The 21493-nt window shown below is 43.5% G+C and overlaps 1 non-coding gene across 1 annotated transcript; it reads left to right on the top strand.

The window, feature by feature from the left end:
• Positions 1-8084: 8084 nt before the first annotated feature.
• TRNAC-GCA (transfer RNA cysteine (anticodon GCA)) lies at positions 8085-8157 on the top strand. Its single transcript has one exon. It is a non-coding gene; the product is annotated as a tRNA-Cys (tRNA).
• The last annotated feature ends 13336 nt before the right edge of the window (positions 8158-21493 follow it).

Below are 21493 nucleotides of genomic sequence, written 5' to 3'. Positions count from 1 at the left end.
GGTGCTGCTCCAGGATTTTGAGGGGTGGGGTGAGAGCGCTCGCAGGGTCTCTCCAGCTCCAGCCTGAAGCAGATTCACAGCAAGGGCGTGTTGAGACAGATCACCTACAGTTTCTGCAAGTCTGAGGTCGAACCTGAGAACTGGCCTTTCTAACAAGTTCCCTGGTGATCCTGGCGCCTGTGCAGGGAACCCCCTCTGAGAACCACAGCTGTGTAACCTTGTCACTCAAACTGTGTTCTGCAGATCAGTATCCCTGACATCATCCGAGAGCTGATTAGAAATGCTGAGCCAGAGCTGCAGTTTAACAAGGTCCCAGGTTACTTCTCTACACAATAAATTTTGAGATGCCTTCACCAAAGCAGTGTGTCTCCAAGTATGGGGCAGACCACCTGCATCAGCATCACCAGGGAGCTCGTTAATAACAAAGATTCTCCTGTGTTCACGGCAGCACTATCCACAACAGCCAAGACGTGGAAACAGCCTAAATGTCCATCGACAGAGGAATGGATAGAGAAGATGTGGTACACACATACGATGGAATACTACTCAGCCATAAAAAAGAACGATAATGCAGCAACGTTGATGGCAAACACAGATGATCATACTGAGTAAAGTAAGTGGGAATGACAAAGACAAATATCATATGATGTCAATTACATGTATGTGGAATCTAACCTATAACACAGACATTCATTATATGTGGAGTCAAAAAAGAAAGGACACAAATGAACTAACAAAACAGAAAAAGACTCAGAGAACAAACTTATGGTTGCCCAGGGGGAAGGATGGGGGGAAGGGATAGTTCGTGAGCTGGGGATGGACATGTGCACACTGCTATATTTAAAATGGATAATCAATAAGGACCTACTGTATAGCACATGGGACTCTGCTCAGTGTTACGTGGAAGCCTGGATGGGAGGGGAGTTTGGGGCAGAATGGATACGTGTATGTGTGTGGCTGACTCCTTCACTGTTCACCCGCAACTATCACAACATCATTAATTGGCTCTACCCCAACATCAAATAACAAGTTTTTAAAAATTAGTAATGATGTCTTTAGAAAACTTCCATAAAGGAAAAAGGATATTGTCAGATTCCTTCTAAGATAACAGTTCAGTTTTCTATTAACAATATGTGACAGCATCTTTTTCCTTCAGTTCAGTCGCTCAGTCGTGTCTGACTCTTTGTGACCCCATGAATCGCAGCACGCCAGGCCTCCCTGTCCATCACCAACTCCTGGAGTTCACTCACACTCACATCCATCAAGTCAGTGATGCCATCCAGCCATCTCATCCTCTGTCGTCCCCTTCTCCTCCTGCCCCCAATCCCTCCCAGCATCAGAGTCTTTTCCAATGAGTCAACTCTTCGCATGAGGTGGCCAAAGTACTGGAGTTTCAGCTTTAGCATCATTCCTTCCAAAGAAATCCCAGGGCTGATCTCCTTCAGAATGGACTGGTTGGATCTCCTTGCAGTCCAAGGGACTCTCAAGAGTCTTCTCCAACACCACAGTTCAAAAGCATCAGTTCTTCGGTGCTCAGCCTTCTTCACAGTCCAATTCTCACATCCATACATGACCACAGGAAAAACCATAGCCTTGACTAGACAGACCTTTGTGGGCAAAGTAACATCTCTGCTTTTGAATATGCTATCTAGGTTGGACATAACTTTCCTTCCAAGGAGTAAGCGTCTTTTAATTTCATGGCTGCAGTCTTTTTCCTTACATCACAGCAATTAATAAGCACTATTACTCTTTTTCATGGGCTTCCTTGGCGGCTCAGTTGGTAAAGAATCCTCCTGCAATGTGGGAGTCCTGGGTTCGATCCCTGGGTTGGGAGATCCCCTGGAGAAGGGAAAGGCTACCCACTCAGGTATTCTGGCCTGGAGAATGCCATGGCCTGTATAGTCCATGGGGTGGCAAAGCGTCGGACACGACTGAGTAACTTTCACATAACATAACATTCTTTTTCAGTTTTTGCCAGTCATATTGGTAGAAAGTCATTATCTCATTGGTACTTTAATTTCCAGCTCCATATTAATAAATTGAGCAATTTTTCCTAACAAAAAGAAAAGAAGCATCCTGAAAGCCCACCCACCTAAAATAAAACAAAATTTTAAAAATTCTATTGCATTACGTTGTTCCTTAAGGTAACTGACTTCCTTTCTTAAACTGCAACACATGAATTAACTCTTGGTCACACATATCTTAGCGTGAATTTGTTTATCATAAGGTTTCAGCCTAAGTTATGCTCTTCCTGAAGCTTCTCTCCAGTCAGTTTACTGAGAGAAGGGGGAGGCACTAAACTGAGGTGACATGGGCACTTGAGCCTCAAGTCCAGTTTGATAACAAAAGCTGAGGATGGTTTCACCATATCTTTCATAACCAGTCCTTGCTCACAATTTTATACCCAGTTTGCAGAGGTGAGTGTCTTGTGCAGACATAAGACAGTAAGTGAACATAAGTGTTGGTTTAAAACTTGAGTGAAATGACCCATTTGACTGTGTTCATCCCACTAGATCACACTTGAACTTAATCCCTCAACAGGTTAAATTACAGCCTCCATTGACTGTGGGCTTTCCAGAGGCCAAAAAATGTACATCCCAGTCTCATAATGGGTCGCATCTAATTTCCACATGTCCTCATACATAAAGTTTTCCACATCTTCCCAAAGATGGTTCATTTTGGTGTTTTGTGAGCTTTGCTGCTGGAGAAATCTTCACCTTTAACTTATAATGCCCACAGTACAGTGGGAGATGACATTTCTCAGGGCAACTGGTTTCCTGTTCCAAGTTTCTATGTTGGGTACCAAATGAGAGCCTCCCCCTCCAACTCCTCAGCACCAAGACCTCAGACAAATCCCCAGATTCGATAAGAGGAATAAGAGATGTGTGAATACACAATGGTGTTGGTTCTATTAAAGCCTCATGGCAAATTGCTTTGGGCCACCCTCAAAAGCCCTTCCCAGCTCCAAGTCCTAAGACTGAAGCCAAACATTTTTCTCTTCCTTCTCACCGACTGGGCTTTAACAGAGAGTCAGGCATTTCAGTATTTGTTCCTTCAGTTATTGAATGCCTACTGGCTTCAGCCCCTGATGTGTCCAGTCCAGGCTCCTTTATCACCCCTTGCCTGGCACTCAGCTCTGGTCCCAGGACTATGCCAAGAGAGATGGACAAAACTGAGGCTTCCCATCAACACCTCTGATCTTACTAGTGGTCTCTCCTTATCTGTTTGTAACCATTTTATTGAGAGATAGTTAACATATTGTTGGGAAGCCCAGTACAAAATAGCCGGTTGGAGGGAGTCCTTGGGAAAATGGCGAAGGGCCAGAAGTACCCCGGCTTGGTGCTGCAGGCAGAAAAACATCTCCTGCCTTGGGTTATGCCCGGCACCAAGATTTAATAATAAATATTAAGGATGTTGCTTGAGAAAACGGGTTATGGGATAAGCACATGGGTCACTTAGAGCGCGCTGTCCTTGAAATATTTTTACTGATTAGGTGTTAACCCCGTACGCGCTCTGCTGGCTGTATACTCTAAGCTCTTTGTTCCTGCTTCTATAAAAAGGCTTGACTGCAGAAATAAACTTGTCAGTCCTTGCAATAGACTGTCCGAGTGTCATTCTTTCAGGTTCGTTGCTTCCAAGTCCCGGGGAGAAAATCCCCAACACATATCATGCAAGTCACCCACTGAAAGTATACAATTTGATGATTTTTAGTATATTCACAGAGCTGTAAAACCAACAGCAGAGTCATTTTTAGAACACTTTCATCACCTCAAAAAGAAACTCTGTACAATCCCCTCACCCCCAAGTTCCTCAGCCAAAGATAACAAACAATCAACTTTCTGTTTCTACAGATTTGCCAATTCTAGACATTTTCATATAGATTCCATTCTATTCCACTTAGATGGAGTCATACAAATGTGGCCTTTAGGACTGACTGATTTATCTTGGCATAATGTTTTCAGAATTCATCTTAACTGTAGGAGGTTCAGTTCAGTTCAGTTGCTCAGTCATGTCTGACTCTTTGCGACCCCATGAATCGCAGCACGCCAGGCCTCCCTGTCCATCACCAACTCCCGGAGTTCACTCACACTCACATCCATCGAGTCAGTGATGCCATCCAGCCATCTCATCCTCTGTCGTCCCCTTCTCCTCCTGCCCCCAATCCCTCCCAGCATCAGAGTCTTTTTCAATGAGTCGACTCTTTGCATGAGGTGGCCAAAGTACTGGAGTTTCAGCTTTAACATCATTCCTTCCAAAGAAATCCCAGGCTGATCTCCTTCAGAATGGACTGGTTGGATCTCCTTGCAGTCCAAGGGACTCTCAGGAGTCTTCTCCAACACCATAGTTCAAAAGCATCAATTCTTCGGTGCTCAGCCTTCTTTACAGTCCAACTCTCACATCCATACATGACCACTGGAAAAACCATAGCCTTGACTAGACGGACCTTTGTTGGCAAAGTAATGTCTCTGCTTTTCAATATGCTATCTAGGCTGGTCATAACCTTCCTTCCAAGGAGTAAGCGTCTTTTAATTTCATGGCTGCAGTCACCATCTGCAGAGATTTTGGAGCCCAAAAAAGTAAAGTCTGACACTGTTTCCACTGTTTCCCCATCTATTTCCCATGAAGTGATGGGACCAGATGCCATGATCTTCGTCTTCTGAATGTTGAGCTTTAAGCCAACTTTTTCACTCTCCACTTTCACTTTCATCAAGAGGCTTTTGAGTTCCTCTTCACTTTCTGCCATAAGGGTGGTGTCATCTGCATATCTGAGGTTATTGATATTTCTCCCGGCAATCTTGATTCCAGCTTGTGTTTCTTCCAGTCCAGCGTTTCTCATGATGTACTCTGCATATAAGTTAAACAAGCAGGGTGATAATATACAGCCTTGACGTACTCCTTTTCCTATTTGGAACCAGTCTGTTGTTCCATGTCCAGTTCTAACTGTTGCTTCCTGACCTGCATACAGATTTCTCAAGAGGCAGGTCAGGTGGTCTGGTATTCCCATCTCTTTCAGAATTTTCCACAGTTTATTGTGATCCACACAGTCAAAGGCTTTGGCTTAGTCAATAAAGCAGAAATAGATGTTTTTCTGGAATTCTCTTGCTTTTCCCATGATCCAGCAGATATTGGCAATTTGATCTCTGGTTCCTCTGCCTTTTCTAAAACCAGCTTGAACACATTGCTGAAGCCTGGCTTGGAGAATTTTGAGCATTACTTTACTAGCGTGTGAGATGAGTGCAATTGTGCAGTAGTTTGAGCATTCTTTGGCATTGCCTTTCTTTGGGACTGGAATGAAAACTGACTTTTTCCAGTCCTGTGGCCACTGCTGAGTTTTCCAAATTTCCTGGCATATTGAGTGCAGCACTTTCACAGCATCATCTTTCAGGATTTGAAACAGCTCAACTGGAATTCCATCACCTCCACTAGCTTTGTGGTTAGTGATGCTTTCTAAGGCCCACTTGACTTCACATTCCAGGATGTCTGGCTCTAGATGAGTGATCACACCATCGTGATTGGGTCGTGAAGATCTTTTTTGTACAGTTCTTCTGTGTATTCTTGCCACCTCTTCTTAATATCTTCTGCTTCTGTTAGGTCCATACCATTTCTGTCCTTTATTGAGCCCATCTTTGCATGAAATGTTCCCTTGGTATCTCTAATTTTCTTGAAAAGATCTCTAGTCTTTCCCATTCTGTTGTTTTCCTCTATTTCTTTGCATTGATTGCTGAGGAAGGCTTTCTTATCTCTTCTTGCTATTCTTTGGAACTCTGCATTCAGATGCTTATATCTTTCCTTTTCTCCTTTGCTTTTCGCTTCTCTTCTTTTCACAGCTATTTGTAAGGCTTCCCCAGGCAGCCATTTTGCTTTTTTGCATTTCTTTTCCATGGGGATGGTCTTATCCCTGTCTCCTGTACAATATCATGAACCTCATTCCATAGTTCATCAGGTACTCTATCTATCAGATCTAGGCCCTTAAATCTATTTCTCACTTCTACTGTATAATCATAAGGGATTTGATTTAGGTCATACCTGAATGGTCTAGTGGTTTTCCCTACTTTCTTCAATTTAAGTCTGAATTTGGTAATAAGGAGTTAATGATCTGAGCCACAGTCAGCTCCTGGTCTTGTTTTTATTGACTGCAGGAGGTATCGGACCTTAATTCCTATTTATGGCTGAATGATATTCCATTGTATGGGTATTCCCTTTTTTGCTCAACCATCCTTCAGTTGACTGACATCTGGATTGTTTCCACTTGGGGCTATAATGAACAATGCTACTATGAGCACTTATGTACCAAAAAACTATTGCCCTTTACTTTTTGAAAGAACTAGAATGAAAAACAATCCTGGTGGTCACCCCAACATTTTGGGTGGAAAGCAGCTGAGAGAAGGCAGAATGGTACATTCTTTTGGACCATTTGCTAGAGTCAAAAACCTTAGGTGCCGCTGAGCTGTGAGGTCTTGGCTAATCCACTTGCTTTCTCTTTCCTTCATTTTCCCACTTTAATTGATTAATTTAACTTCCTTTTTATTAATTTTTATTGGAGTCTGCTGCTGCTGCTAAGTCGCTTCAGTCATGTCCAACTCTATGCGACACCATAGATGGCAGCCCACCAGGCTGCCCCGTCCCTGAGATTCTGCAGGCCAGAATTCTGGAGTGGGTTGCCATTTCCTCCTCCAATGCGTGAAAGTGAAAAGCAAAAGTGAAGTCGCTCAGTCGTAAAAGTTGTGTTAGTTTCTGCTGTACAGCAAAGTGAATCAGCTTTACATATATCCCCTTTGGGGGATTTTCTCTTTTGTAAGGGAATCAGAAGACCATAAATTAGGTCATTATTAGAGTATCGACTTGTTATGCATGACTTAGATCCTTATTAGAGTATCAACTTGTTATGCACGACTTAGTCCAGAAAAAAATAAGGGAAAATTGACATCATGATGGAATTCAGATGTTCCACTCACAGCCAGATGTTCCAAACCTTCCTTCCTGCCTCCATGGTGACCAGACCCTTTGCCCCAGAGTCTTCCCCAGGCCTTCATGACACCCCTTGATAGTGTTGGCTCTTTATGACTTCATGGAATTTGTTTAAATCCACCAGTAGGCATTGGGAAGTTATATATGCATCTATAGACAAGGACAGTCCAGCTCCCACTGGGAACTTTAACTCTTGCTAGCACCAGCTAAGCATTCTTGCCGAGTCTCTTGTTCATGGAATCATCTGCACATCTTTAGAGCTCAGGTGAATCTTGTGAACACTAGGTGACTGCCCTTCCTATTTTGCATGGATTAGGACATGCTCCTCAGCCGCTCTAGTCTGGCTTAAGTCCTAGACTTAAAATATTCATCTTTTGCATTTCCTTTCTTCTGATGATTACCAGCCTCTGATGAGCACATCACAGCAGGTACAGGCATTCCCTGAGTCTCCCTTCCTCTCCATGCACCACTGGTTATCTTTCCCCATTCTCTCTTTGAGTCCTACATGCCCAGACTCACTTGTGCACAACCTTTGAGCTTGCATGCTGTGTGCTAAGTGTCTTCAGTCGGGTCTGACTCTTGGCAGCTTCTTAGTGACTGAACAACAACAACAGAAAGATTTGTACCATTGTGGACTAAATTCTTGGTAGAGTAATAATAACTTCATGAAAAAGTATCTGAATGACTGTATAAAATTAGAGTTTTAAAAAGTATTCAGGGACTTCCCTCATGGCCCAGTAGCTAAGACTCTGCATTCCCAATGCAGGGTACAGGGGGCCCAGGTTCCATCCCTGATCAAGGAACTAGATCCCACATGCCACAACCTAAGTTGAAGATCCCACATGCTGCAACTAAGACCCAACCAAGAACTGGTGCAGCCAAATAAATAAATAAATACATTTTTTTTTAAAGTATTCAGTTCAGGAAATTTCCTGGAAGTCCAGTGGTTAAGACTCAGCGCTTTCACTACTGAGGGCCTGGGTTCAGTCCCTGGTCAGGGAACTAAGATCCAGCAAGCTACACAGTGAGGCCACAAATAAATAAGTAATAATAATAATAAATTAGGAACATTCAATTCAAGCCCTATTTAACCAAATTCTCTGGACTTCAGGGCTTCCCTGATGGCTCAGATGGTAAAGCGTCTGCCTGCAATGCGGGAGACCCAGGTTCAATCCCTGGGTCAGGAAGATCCCCTGGGGAAGGAAATGGCAACCCACTCCAATACTCTTGCCTGGAAAATCCCACGAATGGAGGAACCTGGTAGGCTACAGTCCATGGGGTTGCAAAGAGTTGGACACAACTGAGCAACTTCCCTTCACTTGTCAACGAACTTCAGCCTCAATAAAATCTGAAAGACAATTATAAACAGTAAATAAAATGGAGGGAATAGGCCGTCAGCTATTTACCATATTATGCAAATCCTAGGGCACCGTTCCTTGCAGGTGGTCTTCCTATAATCCAAACTTCCTTCAGATCACAGTGGACAGATGCAGATGTCCTCTGATTTCCTGGGGCTGTTGGCATTCTGAAAGGAGACAAGACGTCTCCTGGGTGGAAACCACCCAGGAAGGTAGCAGCCACCGGGTCCTCTCAGCTTCTGTTCTCCAGGCAGGTGGGGGGTCGGGGAGGAGGGTGCCTTCATCCTGCAGGGAACAGGAGCCACACGGGGGAGGACCAGATGGAGCCAGCATTCCCAGGCAGGCTGCCAGCCCTGAGCGGAGCCTGCAAGCAGGCGGTAATGAATAAAGCCAGGAGACAGAACGTGAGACTTCCCCAGAGTGTCCACAGATGTGGTCTGTGGTCCAACCACGTGGAAAACAGTGGCAGTGCCTGGGATTCAGCCGTCAGCACTGCCCCCTCCCTGGCAACGTTGTTTGTGAGGCCGCCCCTCAGGGACTGAACGGACTGTTCTTGTACAGGATACTCTGATGGACTGCTTAGTGTGGGGAAGACATCCCTCCCAACTCAGGTGAGCTCAGGTGAGCATAGAGCTGCCCCCCGCCCATGCCTCGCGAGGAGGGAAGAGGTGCTGACATGGGACTTGGTCACACCAGATGCTGCCCCCTGATCAACCTGTCCCTCTCAACCCGAACGTTCCCACTGAGTCAATGTTGGTGAAATGTTTTTAATATGCAATGCAATTCATTATCCTTCCTACCTCCATATTCAGTAGAGTAGAGTGATTAAAACAACAGATTTGGAAAGAGACCTGGGCTCAAATCCCAGCCAACCACTTACTGTTCTGACCTGTGACAATTCAGCCTCTCTAAGCTTCGAGTTCCGTATTTGAAATCACTTCAGTTCAGTCACTCAGTTGTGTCCAACTCTTTGCGACCCCATGGACTGCAGCACGCCAGTCCTCCCTGTCCATCACCAACTCCTGGAGTTCACCCAAACCCATGTCCACTGAGTCTATGATGCCATCCAACCATCTCATCCTCTGTTGTCCCCTTCTCCTCCTGCCTTCAATCTTTCCCAACATCAGGGTCTTTACAAATGAGTCAGTTCTTTGCACCAGGTGGCCAAAGTATTGGAGTTTTAGCTTCAACGTCAGTCCTTACAGGACTGATTTCCTTTAGGATGGACTGGTTGGATCCCCTTGAAGTCCAAGGAACTCTCAAGAGTCTTCACCAACACCACAGTTCAAAAGCATCATGAGAAAAACTCTGGAACTTCCCTGGAAATCCAGTGGTTAAGACTCCACACTTCCACTGCGGTGGGGGCAGGGGCTGGTTCAATCCCTGGTCAGGGAACCAAGATCCCACATGCTGCATGGTGCAGCCAAAAAAGAAAATAACTCATCGCATAGCAGCGGAGTGAGGATTAAATGAAATGAGACTGGGAAGGGTTTGGTTTCACACTGGGTCGTCTACTCTTCCAAAACCTTTTGGACCTGCCTTGCTGAGTGACAGCTGGAGTGTCCAGGGCTCCCTTGCAGCCTGTCCTTTATAGAAGCTCCTGTCCACCGCCCCTCCTCTCCTCAGGGAGCATCCCGTCCCACCTCATAAGGTGGTTCTGCTGGTAAAACATCTCCAGGACATTCTTTAGGTATGTGCGTATTTCCGGTATCCCACAGCAAGTCAGCTGGGCAAGTTTGGAAATTTTGGTGACTGCCAGTCTCCTCCTCACCTGCACACCATAGAGCTTGTTTCTTCATTGTTTGTTCTTTTATGAGAAAGTCTTGAAATGAATGTTCCTTCGAAGAAAGCAGGTGGTCCCCACCTCGTAATAGGTTAACATCCAGATTTACACAGAGAACAAACAGACTCATAGGTGTCTTGTGGAAGGTAAGTTCTTCTAGTGCTGTTTTAAGGAAAGGAAAAAGCACAGTGTCTGTAGCCGTAAGTTTAAGTTCAAGTTCATCCACTTGCTGAGAGGCCCAGGACCAGCCACTGACTTTGAACTTCAGAGTCTGCTTGCCGTCTCTCTCACACGTGTTATCCGTGTACCTGCCACAGTGAGGAGGCAGAAGCCTTCTAGGTGCTTTCTCCTCCTCCCAAAGCCAGGGTGACCTGTGAAGGGGAAACCCCTCTGATTGAGGGACATGACTTTGACCCTAAGCCAAGCGTCATGCGGGACCAGTGATCACTGGCTTCCTGTTTTCGCCACATCTCCCTCTGGGCCCCATGAGCTGACCCTGCGTCTGTGTTTCCACTCCTTTAAGCTCTTGCATTAGTTACAAACTGATTAGGAAATTCTCATTTGTTATCACTTGGATTCCCTGGGAGACAGACTGTCTGAGACGGAGGTTTAAGGGCAAGACTTCTACTGGGCAGGGGAGGAGTTGAACTATGATGTCACAACAGCCCAGCTGACCCCACCAGGGGCTGTGTAGCTCCTCCATCCCTCCAGAGTGGTCCTGTCCTTAGGCAAATAGGCCAGTTTGTGGACTGCCTCTAGGGAAGGGCTGCAACTGTAAGTATCTTGCTTGACTGAGGGTAATTCCTGGAGAGAGGCACCAACGAGAGCCCTCAACTGCCAAGGCTCCCAGCAACCAGTGGGATGAGTGCCTCAGTTCCAGAGAGGGCTTCTGGGTGGCCTCCACACTCCACCAGACCATCTGGGTGGTATTTTTTAATGTTCACATTTTTAAGTTTAAAAATAAAAATGCCATTGTAAGTAAGTAATTGTGTTTGCTTAAAATGGTTCTATCCAAAAATAAGTTTTATATATTTGGAAAGAGCAAGCCATAGTTCCCTGAAGAAGCAATTTTGTCAGCAGAAAACTAAGCTGTAAAATACCTAATTTAACATAACAATGTTACAATTTAAATGAAGAACTAATGAAGATGGGTTGAAAAATCCAATGTTAAGAAATCAGTTATCCTCAAACAAATCTATTAATATAAATACAATGCAATTCCTATCTCAGCAGATTTTTGTAGAAATTGACATTCAGATGAAAATGCAAATTACCTAGGATGACTAAAACAGTTTCAGAAAGAATCAAAATTGGAACGCTATCAATGCCCAGTTTCAAGACTTGTCATAAAGCAACAGTAATCAAGGAATAGTGTTACTGAAATCAAAATAGACCAATAGATCGGTGAAACACAGTCCAGAAAAAAAAGCCACACATTTGTTATAAAAAATGGATTTTTGACAAAGGAGCTAAGGAAATTCTGTGGAAAAAGGATAGTCTTTTCAATGAATGTTAAAGGAAAACTTAAATATCTGTCGGGGGGAAAAGAACTTTGATCAATAAATCACACTATGTACAAAAAAAAATTTTTTTAATATCTCTAAACCTACATATAAAGCCTAAAATTATAAAGCTTCCAGAGATGACATAAGAGAAAATCTTTGTAACCTTGGGTTCGTTGATATTTCTTACAGAGGATACTAAAACTAACATCCATTTTAAAAAATGATAAATTATATTTCATCAAAGTTTTAAGCATCTGCTCTTCAAAAGACACTGTTAGGAGAATGAAAAGACAAACCATAGCCTGGGAGAAAAGATTTGTAGATCATATTCTTGTATTTTATATCCAAAGTACATAAAGAATACCCAACTCAGTAATAAGAAAACAAATAACTTCTCCCAAAATGGAGAAAAGATTTTAGCACACAATTTGAATAGCAAATGACCACATGAAAAAATGCTCAACATTATTAGTCATTAAGCCAATGCAAATTAAAACACAAGATTCCACCACACACTTGTTAGTGACTGAAAATAAAAATACTGATCATAATAAGTATTGATGAGGACACAGAATTCTCATACATTGCTGCTGGGAATGCAAAATGCTACAACTCCTTTGGAAAACAGTTTGGTGGTTGCTTAAAAGGCTGAACATGCATCTGTCATATTATTGGCCATTTCACTTCTAGATATAAACCCAAGAAAAATGGAAGCAGATATCCTTCCAAAGATCAGTACACAAATGTTCATGGCAGCTTTATCTGCGAGACAGCTCCAAGCCCATGAAAAGGTGCATGGATACACAGATGGTAGTTCATCCACACAGTGAGGTACTACTCAGCAATAGAAAGGAGGGACTATTCCATGGTGGGTTAAGTCCATGGGTTCAGAGGAAGTGAGGACAGGGATGGCTGACTATGAGTTATACTTGGATTAACCTCCACCTTGTTCAAGGGTCAACTGTAACCATACAGAAACTTCTTTGTGAATGTTCACAGCACCATTATTTGTAATAGCCCCAAATGTTAAAATAACCTATTGTCTGTCAACTGATGAATGGGTAAAAAGTGATGGAATTTATTTAGCCATTAGAAGGAAGTAGTGATACATGCTACAACCTGTCAACCTCAAGACATTATGTGAAAGAGTCAAGCACAAAGACCACATACTACATCCACATTATGACATTTACAGTGGCAGCCTACAGAGACAGAAAGTAGATTACTGGTTGCCCAGGGTTGTGTAGAGAGGGCGGAAAAAGGGAGTGACTAGTCATGGGTACCAGGTTTCTTTGAGGGTTGAAGAAAATGTTCTAAAATGAGGTTATGGTGATGGTGGCAGGCCGCCCTTGTTGTTGCTGTCGTTCAGTTACTCAGTCACGTCTGACTCTTTACAACCCCAGGGACTGCACGCACCAGACTTCCCTGTCTTCCACCATCTCCCAGAGCTTGCTCAAACTCATGTCAGTTGAATCAGAGATGCCATCCAACCATCGCGTCCTCTGTTATCCGCTTCTTCTCCTGCCTCCTTCAATCTTTCCCAGCGTCAAGGTCTTTTCCAATGAGTAGGCTCTTCACCGGAGAAGGCAATGGCACCCCACTCCAGTACTCTTGCCTGGAAAATCCCATGGATGGAGGAGCCTGGTGGGCTGCAGTCCGTGGGGTCTCTAAGAGTCAGACTCGACTGAGTGACTTCACTTTCACTTTTCACTGTCATGCATTGGAGAAGGAAATGGCAACCCACTCCAGTGTTCTTGCCTGGAGAATCCCAGGGACGGGGGAGCCTGGTGGGCTGCCATCTGTGGGGTCGCACAGAGTCGGACACGAATGAAGTGACTTAGCAGTAGCAGCAGCAGGCTCTTTGTATCAGGTGGCCAAAGTATTGGAGCTTCAGCTTCAGCATCAGTCCTTCCAATGAATATTTGGATTGACTTCCCTTAGGATTGACTGATTTGATCTCCGTGCTGTCCAAGGGACTCTCAAGAGTCTTCTCAAACACCACAGTTCAAAAGCATCAATTCTTTGGCATTCAGCCTTCTTCATGGTCCAACCCTCACATCCATACATGACTGCTGGAAAAATCATAGCTTTGACTAGATGGACCTTTGTCAGCAAAGTAATGTCTACTTTTTAATATGCTGTCTAGGTTTGTCATAACTTTTCTTCCAAGGAGCAAGCATCTTTTAATTTCATGGCTGCAGTTACCGTCTGCAGTGATTTTGGATCCCAAGAAAATAAAGTCTGTCACTATTTCCATTGTTTCCCCATCTATTTGCTATGAAGTGATGGGACCAGATGCCATGATCTTAATTTTTTGAATGTTGAGTTATAAACCAGCTTTTTAACTCCCTTAGTACAATTAATAGCCATCTAATTGTATATCTTCAAAGGGTACACTTTATTATATGTAAATTGTAGCTCTATTAAAGCTATTTTTAAAAATAAAGCTGTTTTTTAAAAAATAAGGAAGAGACTACTAATGCATACAGAAACATGGATGTATCTCAAAATAATTATGCTGCATGAGAGAAGGTGAACAGGAGAACATACTCTACCAACATTCTACTTACAAGATAGTCTAAAGAAAGCAGGTCAGTGATTGACTGAAGAGAGGGCATGGGAAAGGATTGCCAAGGGGCATGAGGAAGATTCTGGAAGGCATTGCCGTGTTCATTACCTTGATTGTGGTGATGAGGTCACAGTTTCATGATGGCTTCACATAGAAAAGCATCAAATTACGTGATTTACACAAGTTTCATGTCTGGTGTGTCCATTAAAACTTAATGTGTAAAAGTGTTTAATGAAGAAGTGGTGGAGGACGAGGGGTGGGAGGAGGAGGCTGGAAAGGAGATGTGCTAATAGTTGACTTTAAAAAATGCAGAACCTAAAAGTTGAGAAATATGTTTTATTTGGCAGACAAAACTGAGGACTTCGGCCAGTAGACAACTTCTTAGATTTTTCAGAGGGACTGCTCCAAAGAGCCAAGAGAGGAGCCAGGATATACAAGAGTTCTGCAACAAGCATCAAAAGATTACTGTTAATTTAAAGAAAGCTAGGACCCCCTGGTGGTCCAGTGGTTGAGAATCTCCCTGCCAATGCAGGGGACACAAGCTCGATCCTTGGTCCAGAAAGACTCCATATGTCACCGGGCAACTAAGCCAGTGCGCCACGACGACTGAAGCCTGAACGCTCTGGGGCCCATGCTGTCTGACAAGAGAAGTCACCACGATGAGAAGCCTGAGCACCGCAACTGGAGAAAGCCCACGCACAGCACCAAAGACCCAGCATACCCGAAAGCGAAACAAATACATTACTTTTTAAAGTTAAAACAAAAGTCAAACCAGACATCTCAAGTTAATGCGTTTAGCTCTTTTCTGGGTATGAGAAGATCCAAGAACCTGGGCTCATTGAAATCATTCCTTCAATATGAACCTTACTTATCTAGGGCCAGTATCCTGTATTTCCCACTGTGAGGCCCCTCAGGGTGCACCACTGGCTGGATGGCTGAAGCATCCTTGGTGGATCTGGCAGGCAACTTTTTTCCCTTGTATTCTTCTAACTAATCTTTAATTCTTCAGTTTAAAAATCAATGTGATTTTTAAAAATTGTATTGACATTTAGTTGATTTACAATGTTGGGTTTAATTTCTGTTGAACAGCAAAGGGACTCAGTTATACATACTCATTTTCCATTATAGCATATAACTCAGATACTGAATATCGTTCTCTGCCCTATACGGTAGGAACTTGTCATTTATCCAGCCTATGTATGCTAGTTCAGGCACTATTTTTCCTGCACATAATAAAGAAGCTTGCCTTGAGGGAGGGAAAGATAGCAGTAGTGCTGCTGGGTCACCAAGAAAATGAACTGCAGGGTTTGTGAAGCCACATCGCCGAGGGTTTCTTTTTCTTAACTAATTTTTATTAGAGTATAGTTGATTTACAATGTTATGTTATTTTCCACTGTACAGCAAAGTGGACCAGTTGTGCGTATATATATATATATATATCTCCACCTTTTAAATTCTTTTCCTATCGAGGCCATTACAAAGCATTGAGTAGAGTTCCCCGTGCTACACAGGAGGTCCTTATTACTTATCTATTTTATTTATAGTAGTGTGTAAATGGGGTTGTCTTTTGATCAGCCAAAAAGAATCCGATGTAAAGAGTTTGGGGCAACCTAGTCAGAAAGAACAGACGTGCTTGTCTAGAAAGGACACAGGACCCCTAGCAGGGCTGATAGATCTGACCGAACAAAGAAAATGGGTTGAGGTCGCGATGGAACGCACGCCTTCGCAGTGACTGGTTGAGGCACAGGCCTCGCAACTAATCCCACTGAAGTTGTCCCGGGAGAATGACCAGGGCAGAAGCAAAGACATGCTTGCTTTTAAGTGCACTCTTAGCTTCTCCATTCCAGGGAGATTATCCCACCCTCTGCTCCCGGCCTCAACGCTTTTAAGTTCCTATGTGGCATCTGACTAGGATCACACATCTCCTGGGAAAGTATAAACAAAGTTAAATGTGAATTCCTTTAGGCTGAGATAATTAATGCTGGTCCAGATAACTCTGCTCCTTGCCGGACCGAAGCCCTGCCTGCTTAGACCTGTCCTCGATTCCAGACTCTTCCAGCGGCCCTTTCCCACCACAGCACAAAGATGCACTGATATGATGTAGGGAAAGTCAAGTTTGCACGGTATCACTAACCACAGATATTAGGAAAACAAATGACTTGAACCCTCGTTTATATTTGTTTTACTATCATTCCTTTTATTTTCTTAGTAAGCTTCTTTTTAAGGAGAGGCTATTCCCAATTTCTAGATAAACCCACAGTTAGAAAAGACAACTTTGACACCTTTCTTCTCTCCAGGCACCTCCTGCCACCGTGGAAACCACTGGGAAGGACGGGGACAGAAAAGAAATACTGGTGCTCAGAGCATCTACAGGATCAGGAGCGGAGGAACGAAATCAGCTGTGGAAACCCAGCAGTGTTTTAGAGGGGTGGTTAGAGAAAAGATTCCCAAGGGCTAGCCTATCTGTAAGGCGAGCACCTTGACTCAATGTTTTCCTACACTAACAGGAAACTTTCCTTTTGATGCGCTCAGCTGCTTCAATGTAAAGATTAATTTGAACTAACAAGCATCTTTTTTTTTTTAACAATGGCAATAGTTCTGTACTGGTTAGAGGTCTATTAGCCATTGATACACATGAGCAGGACTGAGTTCAGTTCAAAGCTTCCCATGAAGCCCTTGAGGATGTCAGCTATTCTGAATAAACCAGATCCTGGAGAAGTAGAAAGTCAAGGCAGTTTGGAAAATGGAATGTCTGAGGGATATGGGAGGGGAAGCACTTGGAGCAACCAGAGAACTTGTAACAGGAGACAGCGGAGGGAGAAAGAGAGCAGAAAAGGAATGTGAATCTCAGCCGCAATAAAATGCTAAATAAAAGAAGATGGTCCACCCATTACATGGAAATTTCAGTCATTTAAAATGTGATCATTATCCAGTGTTCTGTGACAACCTAGAGCAGAGGGTTGGGGTAGGAGGGTGGTGAAGATACGGGGTAGGTTCCAAGGGAGGGACATATGTATACCTACAGCTGATTTACGTTGATGCGTGGCAGAAATCAGCACAATATTGTAAAGCAGTTATCCTCCAATTAAACATAAAGTTTTAAAAAATAAATAAAATGAAAGAAAAAATAGAAAGTGATCATTAAACTTTATTGCAACAAGAAAAATACTGTCACAATTTACAGTCAAGAAAGCAAGAGACATAAAAAAGAAACGTCAGAGTCTGACAAACTTTGGTGGTGATTGGTTTAGTCGATAAGTCACGTCCGACTCTTGCAATCCCATGGACTGTAGCCTGCCAGGCTCCTCTTTCCACGGGATTCTCCAGGCAAGAATACTGGAGTGGGTTGCCATTTCCTCCTCCAGGGGATCTTCCTGACCCAGGAATCAAAGCCAGATCTCCTGCACTGCAGGAGATTCTTTACCGACTGAGCTACTGTCAGCTCCCATTTGAACTTCCTAACAAACTTTATGTAGTTCAATACTTGAACTAGGGTCGACCTTGAAAGAGCTGGTCTTCTTTTCCCCCTCCTTCCGGCACCCTGACTCAGAACCCAAGTGCGTCCCATTACTATCTTGTTTCAGCTCGACGGGGCCTGTGGTCTAGCAACACTGGGAATACAGCTATAGTTTCTAGCACTGTTTCTATGGAGGAAAGCTTGAACATTCTCAACATTCGATTTAAAAATGAACGTTTATTCATAAATTACAGACTGCCTAGAAGTATAAACTTTATGCTCATATTCATGCTCATTCACATTTGACTCTTTGCAACCCCATGGAGTGTATAGCCAACCAGACTGCTCTGTCCATGGGATTTTCCAGACAAGAAAACTGGAGTGGGTTGCCATGTCCTCCTCCAGGGGATCTTCCCGACCCAAGAATCAAACCCGAGTCACCTGCATCTCCCGCAGTGGCAGGCGGAGTCTTCACCACTGAGTCACCAAGGAAGCGCTCATACCCTTGTTGCTGTTATTTAGTCCCCAAGTTCTGTCCGACTCTTGCAACCCTGTGGACTGCAGCCCACCAGGCTCCTCTGCCCATGGGATTCTCCAGGCAAGAATATTGAAGTGGGTTGCCATTTTCTTCTCCATTATAACCCTTATAGCATTGTGCAATATAGCACAATTTATATTGTTCTTTTAATAACGACTCTCTTCTTTTAGACAAGGCAGATTTGACCAGACTGTGTGCTTTGTCTCACCCCCTGCCACCTACTGCTGGAGGTGGGGAGGGGGGCCTCACTCCCAACCCCTTCCAGGACCCCCTCATTTCTCTCCAGCAACTATGACACTTGCATTCAGCCTCTGCCTGAACTGACCTGCCCTGCAAATCTGACATTTCTAAGAAACTTGCCTTGAGGGGAAAAAAAAAACAAACATTGAAACAGTTTGCACAGCAAGTTGGAAACGGCTCTGCTCATGCCTAAAATCATTCTAGGCCATTGACATTGACATTGAGATTCTAGGTGGTTGCTTAAACAATTTATTTTCTCACAATTCTGGAGCCTGAAAGTCTAAGACCAAGGTGTTGGCAGGTTTGGCGATGCCTCTCCTTGGCTTGTGGATGGCTACTCTCGGTCTCTTTCCTTACATGGTCTTTTCTCTGTGTGCAAGCATCCTTGATGTCTTATAAGGACACTAGTCATTTGAATCAGCGTCCACCCGAATGACCTCAGAGCTTCCCAGGAAAACCTCTATGACTAGGGAGTTTTTTGAGTATGTGAGGTAATCTTTCATTAGCTTTTCAATTTCTTTAATATTTGTTGATCTACTCAAAATATTTATTTCTTATAGTCCCAATTGTGACATTTTAAAAAATTTTCCTCAGGTTTTACCCCAATTTCAAATTGATTTTTCTTAGCATCTATTAGCATACCTTTCTTTTGTGTTTTTGTAAAATATTTATTTATGTATTTGGCTGTGCTGGGTCTTGGGTGCACATGGTGGCTCTTCAGCTGTGCCATGTGGGGATCTAGTTCGCTGACCAGGGATCGAACCTGGGCCCCCTGCATTGGGAGTGCTGAGTCTTAGCCACTGGACCACCAGTCCCTTCTTCTATTTATAGATTTCATCCAAATGGAATTAATCTTTGCAAATGATGTGAGATAGGGATCTAATCTTATGTTTCTCCTTTAGTTGAGTCTACTTTCCCAGGCATCATGTATCCTGGGAACCATCCATTCCCTGACCAATGATTAATGGAGCCCCTTTATCATATATAAATTTCCACATTTACATAAAAAAGAATTTTCTTTCTGTCTTTGTCCTTTCCCAATTCAAATGTTTGCAAAACACAGAAAACTTTTTACTGTATATATTTAATAATCACAACAACCCTAAAGGTATTATCTCTTTGTCTCTGAAGAGTAAATGGAAGTTCAGAAAGATTGTGTTTAGCCTAGAGCTCACATAATCCTGAGTGGCATGCCCATATTTCTGACTCCAGATTGATTGGTCTTTCCCCAGTTCCCCTACTGCCTGTTTAAATAGCTGATTTCTCATACCTAATTTTATTCATTATATAGATACCTACTGAACACCTTAAATGTTCTAGACACTATTCTAGGATCTAGGACGGCAACAGTAAACTAGCCAGATAAAAATCTCAGCCCTCCTAGAACTAACATGGCCAAGGGCCCAGGGTAACTCTGAAAACAGAGGCGGAAACTAAGAAAACCACATTTGGTAACAAGGGCTATTCTAGTACCTGCTTGACATCCATCTTTCCCAGGAGTTCGGGGCTTCCATTTGTAGAGTCAAAGAAAGCCCCATGAAAGTTCCCTGACTCCAATTTGTAGAGGGGCAGCACTGAACCCCCAAGTCAGACAAGGCACAAGGGAGATACCCAGGCTACACCTCTACCTTTGGGCAATTTCAAAAAGTTCCTTTTGTTGGTCAGAAAGAAGGTTTCAGCCCTTTCTTCTGTTCCCTGAACGAGGCTAAGAACATACTTCTTACTCTCTGAGCCAATCCCTCCCCTGCATTCATGATTAGGGACTAGTATTTCAGAATGTCTTGGGGGGGAATGAAGAACAGACACCTCCCACCATCACAAAGACTCATTGCAGGGAGGAGTCTTCTCATTTTAAATGTTTTAACATTTAAGACTAGAAATAAAGTCAAATGTATGTACTCCATCAACTTCATAGTGATAAATCAGGTCTAGTTGACTAAAAATTGACAATAAGATGGAATAATTTAAAGGATGACTTAAAGGGAATAAAAATGAATTCCCAACGCACAGTTGGCAATATCCATTTCCATTTTTTAAATAGTAATTGCATTTTCAGCTAGGCCCCCAGGCACCCTGAATAAAAACATTATTCTCCTGGGACTTCTCTGGTGGTCCAGTGACTAAGATTCCGTGCTCCTAACGCAGGGGAGTCAGGTTCGACCCTTGGTCAGGGAACTAGATCCGACATGCTGCAACTTAGAGTTCTCCTGCCACAACTGAAAAAGCTTCACACCACAATGAAGACTGAAAATCCCATGTGCAGCAACTAGTACCTGGCACAGCCAAGTAAATAAATCTTTAGAAAAGAAGAGGACAGTATTTCCTAGCTTCTGGTGTGATCTGACTGTTTTCTGGCCAAAGAATGTGGGCAACTCCTCAATGATGCTACTAAAAGGGAATATGTCTTCCCTTTCTGACTTCCCAGGGATTAGAAGTGGACCTAACGGGGGACACTTTGGACTGTGTGGTGGGGAGAACATCCTATGAATGTCACAGCAAAAACTAAGAGCCTGGCTTTAGGGAACACAACCTCAGTACCACCTGGGGACTTTAACATAATACAGGATTCATCTTCTATCTGGTTTAAGTCACTGTTAGCTAGATCTCCTGAGATCAAACCTGCGTCCTCACCAACACTCCCCAAGCTCTGCCCCATTCTTCCCAACATGCACCTGCAGGACTTTCTGTCTGTGCGTCTGTGCGTGCATGCTCAGTCATTTCTGACTCTTCGTGACCCCACGGACTGCAGCCCTCCAGGCTCCTCTGTCCATGGAATTTTCCAGGCAAGAATACTGGAGTGGGTTGCCATTTCTTCCTCCAGGGGACCTTCCCAACCCAGGAAACAAACCTACCTCTCTTGTGTCTCCTGCATTGCCAGGTGGACTCTTTACCACTGAACCACCTGGACTTCCTACTGTGATTCAAGTAACTTCTCTTCTTGTTCCTTAGTGAAAGGAGCTGCTGTCCACTTCTTACCAACAATTAGATTCAAACAGAGAACATATCTTACATTAAAGTAACTTTTTTGTTAAACCCTAGGCTTAAGCAGCCATAATTCTTTCAGATTTTAAGAC

The sequence above is a fragment of the Bos taurus genome, chromosome 24 (assembly GCF_002263795.3).
Source record: "Bos taurus isolate L1 Dominette 01449 registration number 42190680 breed Hereford chromosome 24, ARS-UCD2.0, whole genome shotgun sequence".
Lineage (NCBI taxonomy): Eukaryota > Metazoa > Chordata > Mammalia > Artiodactyla > Bovidae > Bos > Bos taurus.
The sequence above is the reverse complement of the archived record's forward strand: the minus strand, read 5'-3'. Positions and strand labels throughout refer to the sequence as shown.